General features: G+C 36.7%; 1 pseudogene; it reads right to left on the reverse strand.

The window, feature by feature from the left end:
• Positions 1–259: 259 nt before the first annotated feature.
• Positions 260–9,414, reverse strand: LOC149833141 (uncharacterized; annotated as a pseudogene).
• Between the last annotated feature and the right edge of the window lie 2,026 nt (positions 9,415–11,440).

Genomic DNA, 11,440 nt, shown 5'->3' on the forward strand with positions numbered 1-11,440 from the left:
TATTTATATATATTTTATTTTTTTAAACTCTTGCGACTTTGCCAAGATATTCTCCAGATTTATCAACTTTTGAAAATCTTTCCAAAAAATGCCCTGGCCAAGAAATTACCTTTAATGATACTGGTTCAAATTAATTAAAGGATGCACCGGTTCTATATATGTAGGGCATTAATACCTTGTCATAAGGTCGAAGCCAACGGGAAGCTATTCACGATGAGCAGAGAACGTACTCGTAGAGTTTTATACCACAGTCAATGCGTCACCCTTTGGCCATAATGGGATGTCTGAACGATAACGGCGGTTTCTCTTCGTTATTAAAAAATACAAAGAAAAGGACAAGTACGGCTAAGGCATCCAGCGTAATCAAGTGAAGAAAAGAAAGGTAAGCACTTACATCTACACATCTTCTAAGTTCAAAGTCTAAACCCCATCCATGAATCAAGTCATTCTGCAATCAAGAAATCCAACAATAGCTGCTCAGTTAGAAATACTCATTAAGTTCTCGGCGAGGGTGGAAAACCAAACAGCATTACATGCCTGAATCATATGCCAAACACAACGCCACGCATCTCGAGAAAACACAGGTGCCATTATTTCCACAAACCTGGAGATAAAAATGTATCAGTCAAGGGATCATCGTTCCCATTTGTTTTGGTCACAGGTGGAATGATCAATCACATCTGAGAAACTAAGAGCTGTCATTGCCCGTCACAAGGTCAGTCTTGTAACCAGCTTTCACAGGATTAAAGGGAAAAGCATTCTCAAATGAGAATCACAATCACAACTTGCACTTTCTCACGTTTCATTAAACTTAAGTACCGCGATTATGATTTGCAATAGCAGGAAGCTGAGAAAATCCAACAATCCAGGGCATCCAAAAGTGTAAGAAAAACTAAGAAAATCAGACAGATTCATACGCTGCACATGGTGGCAAATGCGGGTCATAACACCGGCCAGGTTTCTCTTCAGTCTCTCTGAGTAAAAACAAATGCACTCATTAAATACTCTTAATTAATGGACATGTTTCCTATTGATTATCTGACTAAATAAGAAGAATAGAGCAAGCTGATGTTTTGATGTGAAACTGATATAAAGGGAAGAAATAACCAAACTGCATAGCTCTGGCACATACTTGTGAACTTCATGGCCCTCTTTCCTTCTAGTCATTTGCCATGTCAATGTTCCGTTTGCTACCTTTTGGCTCCACTGCAGGCTGTGATATCTCAAGTCCATGTTTCCTTATCAGTTCTATGTATCTGAGTGCAAAACAGAAACCATTTCTCAAAAGCTGAATAATCTTTTGAAATAGAAGTAACCAGACCCAGATGAATACCTTTCCCCGTCGAAGTGCTCGACCCCTAAATCTTCATCCCAGATAAATATGTAGTCATATACAGCCACGATGTCCGGATGCAAAAATCTTTTTGCATACCACCTAGAATTGAATTTTTCATTGTCATTCCGGCTCATCTTTAACTAGTGCTACATCAACAATCAGTATAAAGCATAGTCACCAGTATTGTTCTCAGCAATTTCTCCGTGAGGTTTTTCATGGAAGTTTACTTCTAAAAGATGGTTTTCTAGAGAAAAGTTTTCTAAAATAAAAAAGTATAAAAGATAAGAAATAATAGATTTTATAGTATTTTTTTTATAAAAATATAAAAACAATTAGTAAACCTCTTCAAACATAAAAGAAGCAAAAAATATAAATGTATACTCAAAATATATAAATTAAAGGTTTTCCTTTTTTTAAATCTCACAAAAACATTGCGATAATATACATTCTTGTGATAATTTGAAAATATTCATGATTTTTCAGTTGTTGCAAAAAAATGTTAATGTTATGAAAACCACAACCGGATCGAAGCAAACCATGATATAAAAAGAAGAAATAACAGAAGATATGAGATTTATGTGGTTCGGCACTCAGGCCTACATCCACGAGCAAAGGAGGAGCAAAAATCCACTAGAAAGATGTGAGGGAATACAATGACAAAATAAGAAGCTCTCGAAACCTTAATCCCTAATACACCCGAAAACTCTTTTACCCAACTCCCAAAAGAGATGGCTATATATATGACAAAGGGCATAAAGCCCTAGTCAGTATCAAAAGCAAATTACAAAACTAGACTGGTCCATACCCTGGCAGCTCCTCCTCCACAACCCCTGAAGAGGTTTGTGGTGGGCTCCAGTCTCGGGCCTAACAGCCTGATTCCTCCACTAACAGAACATTGAAAATTCTCATTGTACTGACACCAAAATATTTTCAGATCAAATCATGAATCAGAACAGGTCTAGAATTCAGAACACCCACACCAGTTAATATGACACTGTTTTAAAAATATTGGCAATATTGGTCACTATGATATAGAGGCAGTCTTTACAAACCATTTAGCTTGTTTTCTCGCACTAATATGAATTGCCCGCTTTGACCACTCAAACTCATCCCATTCACTAGTCCGTCCATCATAATGAAAGAGCAGAATGGCGAAATTTTCTGAGAACTGTAAATATAATGACATCAATTCAAAAAGAAGTGCAAAGAGGTCAGCAAATAGCCTTGTCCAAAACAAATTAGCTGCACCTTCTTCACTGCAGCATCAACATTGTTCTTCTGTTCATAACCAACAGCAAAAGCTACAAGATACTTCTGTTTAATTATCAGATCCTGCATAAGAAAAACAAATGGTGCAGAAGTGAAACTATCAACTCTGAATTTGTGCAAGGAAGCCTAAGACGATTTAAAAACAATTAAGAATCCGAGAAAGCTAAACAAGAATGGAAGCGAACAAATAACAGCATCTTCATCAACGAGGGTCACACCTCACTGGGCTTGCCCCACAAACTGTGTAAATAGAAGTCTGATTCAGGGACAACAATGCCAGGAGGTAGAGTTTCTGCACCACGGGGATTTGATGGAACATAAATCTGCATTTATATTCACAAGGAGATCAGCCAGTGTTTACCTTTCAATAACTACAGAGAAAATGGCTTTAGGTTTCACTCATTATGGAGAAAATACCAAAGAGTGCAAAATGAACTTTTCTTCATAAATATTAACTAAAAAAAAAAACAAAACCCACTTGAACAGAACATGAGTTACTGAAAACATGCTGCTAAGGCATAATTAGCTTCTCACACCTCTGTATGTGCATTATGCATTATGCATGTGTGAGTGTGTGTGAGTGTGCTACTGCAAACCATACTCACAAATATCAGCTGTGTTTTGAAAATCTCCCTAATTATCAGGAGATTTTCAATAACCAGTAATTCTCGAAAAAATATGATATTATCAAGATATTGACGACTTTGAGAAGTTGTATGCTTATCTTTAAAATTTAACATACTGATTTTTCTGAAAAAAACAATGTTTTTAAATTTATCTCTAGATTTTACTCTACCAAGTAAACTCTGAGAACGAGATTTGTGACTATGCTGCAAACAAGAATTGTCAGACGAGGTGATCATAGTGTTCAAGACAATTATGTCCTGAAATTTCAGGGTTGAGGGATGAACTACTTGAACCAAATTGAGTTTCAATGTTCAAAGAATGCTGAGGTGATGCCTCACTACTCGGGGAGAAACATAGCAAAACATAGTTATTTTTAGCTTCCACAGACCGGTGTTCCTATTATATATTTTGTGGCTTTGACCAAGCAGCCTTGAGGAAAATTCCCTAAAAACTTTCTCAGGAGCTTTAAAACCCCCTATGACCGGTAGCACACACTCTTCTAGAGTGGCATAAGGCCTTACCAAACTTCATCTGGAACCCTATCTGGGTTCTCTACATCAGCCATGACCTGTTATTTTTCCCAATCTACATTCCCCTGTTATGACCTGTTAATCTAATACATGCTTTCTACTGTATAATAAGCTATAAATGGAGAATATGTCTACAAGATCGTCTATGCAGTGTAACTATGCTCTTAGAACTGATTGAGACGGCGTGTGTGCTCGCGCGTGCACACACACACACACTTATATATATATATATGGTAACTAAAATATGTTTACTGGTATGAACCAAGGTTTTCATAGGTTTTTTTACCTTTTTTTTTTTAAATTTTGATCTAGACGCTCGGTTTTATAGAAATAGAATCTTGGACCACCAAATACGATGTCTAATAAGGATCTTTTAAGGGTTGAAAATCAACAGCTTAGAATTTTCATAAATATTCAATCATAAAAAATTACATTTATTGATCCCATTATGATGATCCAATAGTCGATTCCTAGCAAATGGACCACCCCAAATGCCTTTACAGGTTTAGATTTGCAAAAAACCTATGAAAATCTCGATTCATACCTGCAAACATATTTGGTTGGTCAACATATTTCAGTTTCCCCCCCCCCCCCCCCCTCTCTCTCTCTCTCTCTCTATATATATATATATATATATATATATATATATATATATATATATATATATATATATGGGAAATTGAAATCCACAAAATATGAAACTTACTAAATAAAATATAATAGTGGATTTATGTTTTTTTTTCTTCGAAATTCTGACCCCATAGATGTGTTCAACATGATTGATGTAGTTGAAATTGACACTTGGATCATGCATTTTGGATGAAAAAATGGTATTTAGAACCTCAAAAATTTATGAAAATTGTAAGCTGTTGATTTTTAAAACCTTATAAAAGCCTATCCATGCATCAGAATCAAATGTTCCAAGAAGTGATTCCTATAAAAACAAGCATATAGATCACATATGTGCCATCAGAATTTTGAAAAAATGCTAGCAATTAATGAAAATCTATTAGTATGTTTCATTGAGTAGGTTTTGTATTTTGTAGGTTTCAATTTTTCACATGCACACACATATATATAGTAATGATAGGGTTCTCTAAGCACCTCCTCCCACTTAATAAAAGCTTTAAATTTTCAAAATTCTCAAACTTTTTTTGTTGATCAGACATTATAGATATGATTTACAAGCATTATTTAATAGAAAACAAGTTTTGGATCATGCGATTATGGTATACATGTAAGGTTTTTAAGATAGTCAGGAATCAAAATTTCTTGACTATAAAAAATCCTATTTTATAACAAAAAAACATGATCCAAAGTATGATTCCTATCAAATAAACTATGTTGAATACATCTAATTTTTTTGAAAACCCAACCTACAATTATAATTTCTAGTACGTGAGAGCGGTCTTGGAGCACAGTAGCACTACTCTCTTCTCTATATATAATTTATTTATTATTAAACACACTTGACCATCTCTATGTTAATTTTTTTGCCGGTTGAATTTTTCAACCCATAGAAATGATTCTTACTAGGGATGTCAATGGGTCGGGTTTGGTTTGGACCAAGGTGGAACCTGACCTGGCATCCACCATAAGAGAAACCATACTCAGACCCGATAAAAACTACATGAACCAGACCCGGACATACTCGATAAAATAATATTTTTTATCATCTTTACATTGAAAAAATTACAAGTCTTAATCAGAACTCAGGTCGGCCCGTGTCTGTTATAAAATTTCACAAACTATACCCGAATACATGTATTAATCGAACCTTTGGGTCTGGACTCAAGTCTTATTATTTATCACCATACCCGAACCCGTACTAGTGGGGTCCAGGTAAACCCGTCCCGCTGACGCCCCAATTTCTTACACATCATCCAAAATTTAATTTATTATTAAACAAACTTGAGTATCTCTACGTTACTTTTCTTGTCCATTAATCAATCGTTTGGTTGGACACCAGTGCATGAAAAATGGCGCACACGTTCTTTCAAGTGAACATAGAGATAGTACATCATACTGGTGTCCAATCAAATGATCGAATGGACAAAAAAATTAACATAGAGATAGTAAAGTTTGTTTAATAATAAATATTTTTTGGTTGATGTACGTGTAAGAATCATTTCGAAGGGTTGAAAAAATCAACCAGTAAAAAAAAATAACAAAGAGATGGTCAAGTTTGTTTAATTATAAATAAATTTTGAATCATGTGATTGTAACGTGTAAGAATCGTTTCGAAGGGTTGAAAAAATAAACTGGCGGATAGTGTACACAATTTTTATGACTAAAGAAATTATAGTCACTTTGAAAAGCACGATATTCAAAGAATGAATCTAAGGGGTCAGAATAGATTAGTGCACACTTTCATTGATGCACACTCACCAATAACTATATTCGATAAGCATGAAAAATTTTGCCCAAGATTTATGAAAATTTTTCAATTTCTCACGAGTTTCTGACAAACAAGATTTTGCCTAAAAAAGTTTGTCACTATGTCAATATAACTACCCACATTATCACTGTACACTAAGGGTCCACTAACTAAGTGATTCATTGGATTCTCTGGTGAGACCCAATGATCATAGTTTGGATTTAATATCTGAATTTAAACTTAGGATCCAATACCTGAATCCAACATAATCAAGCTCACACATTCTAAGTTAGGGATGACCAAGTTGGTGAATTTGGTTATATTTCACATGAAACTTGAACTTACCCTCCAATTTCTAATAACAATGGACTTTATAAACATCTTTACCTTTTGCAAGATGGGCATCGATAAGCTTAGCCTGAGAGTGGCTCACACTTAACAAGGGATCCTGCTCTCTTTTGAAATAGAAGTAACCAAACCCAAATGAGAAGCTCAAGTTATACGATTCTCGGTAAGACTTCATTGTCATAAAAAAAATATCCAAAAAACACGCAGCAAAAATGTGGTTCAAACCCGCAAATTTTGACGTGATAGACCAGCACTCTAACTGACTCACTCTTTGTCCATGCGAGTATACAAGAGATTACTAAGAACTTAAATCGAGAAGCAAATGCATCTCTCTCTCATGAGCTGGTAACCAATGCCCAATCACATTTTCAGATCAATGGGGTCAAGGAAAAACAGTTCAAACTTGGTCGTGGTCTTCGACAAGGATGTCCTCTGTCTCCGTTACTCTTTAACGTCGTCTCTGAAGGCCTGGTGGTCTTGGTTAAGAGGGCAGTGGAGGGTGATCTAATTGAATCTCTCGGTATTTAAGAGTGTCGTAGTCAGATCCTAACATACGCAGATGACATAATTATCTTCGGAAGGGCCTCCATCCAACAAATGTTAAGATTCAAGCTTGTCCTTCTTTTTTTTCAATCGATGTCAGGTCTTTCCTTGAACTACGAGAAGTGTTGTCTCTCCATGGTCAACGCCCCTGCTTCAATGTTGGACTTGGGCCAGCGGATATTCGGATGCTCGGTTTCGGATAACTCTTTCTCTTATTTGGGTCTGCCGCTTCAAATCAGTCGTGTATCAACGGCAGCCTGAAGCACCACTATCCAAAGGGTTCAGAAAAAAATTTTGGGCTCGCAAGCGTCCTACCTTTCTATCGCAGGTAGACTAACTCTCATTAAGCACGTTCTTTCTACTATGTCAGAATTTTTTATGTCTATGTTCCTGATGCCCATGGGGGTTAGTAAGAAGATAGCTCAGGTAGTGACGCACTTCCTGTGGTCTGGGCGTGGTCCAAAAAATAAGCGCCACCTTATAGGGTGGGACACTCTTCGACTACCCCAAAATAGGGGGGGTTTGAGAATCAAGGACCCCCGGCTGAGGAGTATGATTCTTGGCGTGAAGCAGAGCTGGCTTGCACACCACCCTGGGTCTCCGTGTGCAAGCGTGCTTCTAGCTAAATACGGTGGTGTGGAATCATTGGTGTGGGCCACAAGCGTGCGTCAGCGATCTATGTCAAAGCTTCGGCGATCATGGATCCAAGCATGGTCTGCAGTTCTGTCTCATAATGGCAATGTTGAATCGCAGTCTCTGTTCTTTGGTCGTAACTTTGCTCCGAACGGATCTTTCCGCTCTAAAGAAGGCTACCTCGCTCTCCTTCCGTCGGGGGTGGACCGGTTTCCGACGAACCTGATCTGGGGCAAGGGTCCCACTCCGAGATCATGTTTCCTGGCTTGGCTAATCTTACACAATCGGGTGCAGACTGACAACTTCCTCAAATCCATCGGATTTCATCTGCCGAGTAAATGTGTGTTGTGTGAGGCGGCTGAAGAATCTGCCTTTCACCTTTTTTGGGAGTGCTCTGTTTTTCAAAACATCTTTAAGGTGACTTGGAATAAGCCGGGGGTCAGCGTGCGTCAGGAATCGTTCGCCAATGATTTGTTGTGGGGTTCTCAACCAGTTCGTCATTGCAACAAATGGCGTATTATTTGGCGAACTTGGCTTCTCTCGTCATGGTGGGTCGTATGGATGACTCGCAACAACGCTATTTTTCGGCATATTCCGGCAGTGTTCAACAAAATGGTGAACCTTATTTTGGCGGACGTTTACGCCATTCTCCGCATCAACATCCCTGATCTGCAACACCATCTGCCTCCAGGGACCATTCATGATCCTGGGTGATGCTCGTCGCCTAACTGTATTTGCTTCTTGTTTCTTTCTTCCTTCTCTCCTTGCATTTCTCCTTTTCTTTTTTTTCCTTTTTTGGGACTCCTTGGCATGCCTTGGGCCCGTATTTGGTTTCCCGATAGGTTCAATGTTGGTTGAACATGTTTTCGTTTCGTAATGTTGATGGTTATAGTTCGTCTCTCTCTCTCTCTCTCTTGATGCACAAAAAACTTGTTCAGGATTCAATACCTGCCAAGATTGCTTGTCCTCAACGTTTGAAAGATCAATGGAAGACAGAAGTTTAGATGGAAAGTTGAACTGGCAAAACAAGGCCCAAAATAACACATCTCAATGCCCAAAATCACAAGCAGAAACAAATGGTGAGAACTAATTAAGCAAGGGGGCAAAACTTCATGCAAGAGGAAGATTGAAATTTAGGCAGCTAACCTATCATACCTTTATCAAAGAAACAGTGGGCAAAGATATTCCTGTGAGGCAACCACACACAGCTCCAAATACACTTGCAATGACGAGTCTCGTCAACTCATTAGCATTTCTTATGCCACCACTGCAAATGAAAAATGCAAGTCACCAAAAACCAAGGTGCAAGAGTACCACTCTACTCATAGTACTAATCTGGTTCTTAATTAGGAATATATCGTGATATTTCCAATATATATATATATATATATATATATATATATATATATATATATGTGCAGTAAACATAAAGTGTCACTAAAAAATAGCAAAAATGCTTTTTTATAACATTACTAACGGATAAAATCTTGCTAGAATGCAGAAACTTTCCCATATAAGGGTTTCCTTAGAATATGGTGCTGATTTCTGCGAAATATCTGCCACTGAAAATATTGTGTTAAAATTACGATATGTTCAAAATATGGACGATATTTATGACATGGTTTCACTTGGAAAAACAAATAATAACAAAAAATCAATGCTGTGTAAACAGATTCATGAAGATTACACACTATGGAAATGATGGCAACTAAATGTCCAAATATCCAATACCTGTGCGCAACACTACCCATGTTGGTCATGATTTTCCCACTCTCAAAGTCAGAAAGCACAGGATACAACCAACCAACTCAGAGCTGCCCCCACAATCTCCAGAACCAGGACTTGTTATTAATTCATCTGTGATGATCATACATCAAGCAGCAAATTCAGAGCATGCATGCCTTGCCTGAACCAAATAGAAGAAGGAAGAAAACAGAAAAGCACACATGTAGCTCATGCAACACTTACATTCAAATATCTTCTCTTTCTAAGTTGGCAGACTTATGTAAACGATAGCAGAGAGAGAGATTTGAGTTTTGATTTCTTTGGGTAATTTCCTTACACAGAATCACTTTTTATCTGAAATTCCGTATTAAGTATTACATTTTCTGAAATTCGTGATATAAACCTGACCTGTTTTTTTTTACAGTGGTCAGGTAAGGCCCTTGGGTTAACCTCCTTCACACGCGAACGGTGAAAAAAAAGTTCTTAATGTCCTAAAATTTCTCTCTCATCCTTATTCATTAAAAATTAATAATTATTCTTCTTACATGTCATGCACTGCATTTAGGAGTGTCAACGGATCGCGTTTACCGGAACCAAACCCTATAGGGTTCCGCTATGGTGATAAGTAAGAAGACCTGATTAAGACTTGAGTTTGGATCCGAAGGTCCTATTAATACATGGATCTGGGTATAGCTTGCGAAATTTTATACCCGACCCGAGTTCCGATTATGACTGGCAATTTTTCAATATAAAAATTGTAAAAGTATTATTTTACCAAGTATGGTTTGGGTTTGGTACCTGATTAGACTCAGATCCATATACGATACCATACTAAAAAATCGGTCCAAGTCTGGTTTCACCTGGGTCCGAACCAAACCCACCCTGTTGACGCCCTTACTTGCATGAACTTGCTAGCGTCCAAAAATATGGCCATCGGGGTTCCAACATTGGTCTAAAATAGATTGTAATCATATTTTGGTTTTTAGGTAGCATATATATACCAATATTTAACTCAAGCTAACTAGTTTAGCATCAAGTAGAGGGGTATTTTTGGGAATCTAAAATATTTTAACTCATGTTAGCTAAATGAGGGCATAGTCACAAATATTGCCCAGATTTTAAAAATCTCGTGATATTATCATGTTATAATATTTTCAAAATTTGGTTCAATTTCTAAATCTCAAGATATAATTGCAAAAAGTTCATGATTATATCACGATTTTATGGCAGACGTGAAGCCACCAAATACCCTACTTTATGAAAATAATAAAAACAAAAAATGATGGTACTATAAATTTGACACATTTTTCAAAATGCCCCACAATTTACCAAATCTGTCAAATAAACAAATTTACAGGTTTTGAATTTTTTTACCTCTCACAGTTGTAAATTTATAATTTTGCTAAAAGTTGATGGACTTACAAAACTGGTCAACAACAAAATAGCAATTGATATTGAGATATTCCAAAAATTATTGTGAAAATCCTTTACCTTATGAAATTCCCAAGAAGTATCACATGAAGTATTGTGAAATTACTAAGAACTTGCAAAAGTCCTATATTATGAATTTTTTAAGGAGTAACACAATGGTACTACAAATTTTTTTTTTCTTACAAAATTTTTATCTATATAAATGATATTTTGTTTTGCAAACCTTTATTTGCATGCAGTTGCCCTTTTTTCACCACTATAAGGTTCTTTTGATCCCCAATCTTTCTTGCAACATTCGGGCGACATTTTAGTTTTACAAATTTTTTTATCGGCAACGATTGATCGACAACGGTTCACCAATAGTAGAAAACTCCAAAAGCGTGGGTGACACTTTATCGATGAGTTTTTCCTATAAAAGTATGGGTGACACTTTATCCATAGTGAGTTTTTTCGATAAAAGCATCGACGAGCTGTTGATTTTTGACACAGAAAATGAAAGAATTCATAAAACACAATAAAAGAACAGAGATTCTAGACAAAAATATTTTTTAATGATATTGTATTCACTAAAAAATGATGAACGAGCACTGAAATACAACCCCAAGAACGTGCCTAAAACAT

Source organism: Nuphar pumila, chromosome 7 (assembly GCF_984573655.1).
Source record: "Nuphar pumila chromosome 7, dmNupPumi1.hap1.1, whole genome shotgun sequence".
Classification (NCBI taxonomy): Eukaryota; Viridiplantae; Streptophyta; class Magnoliopsida; order Nymphaeales; family Nymphaeaceae; genus Nuphar; species Nuphar pumila.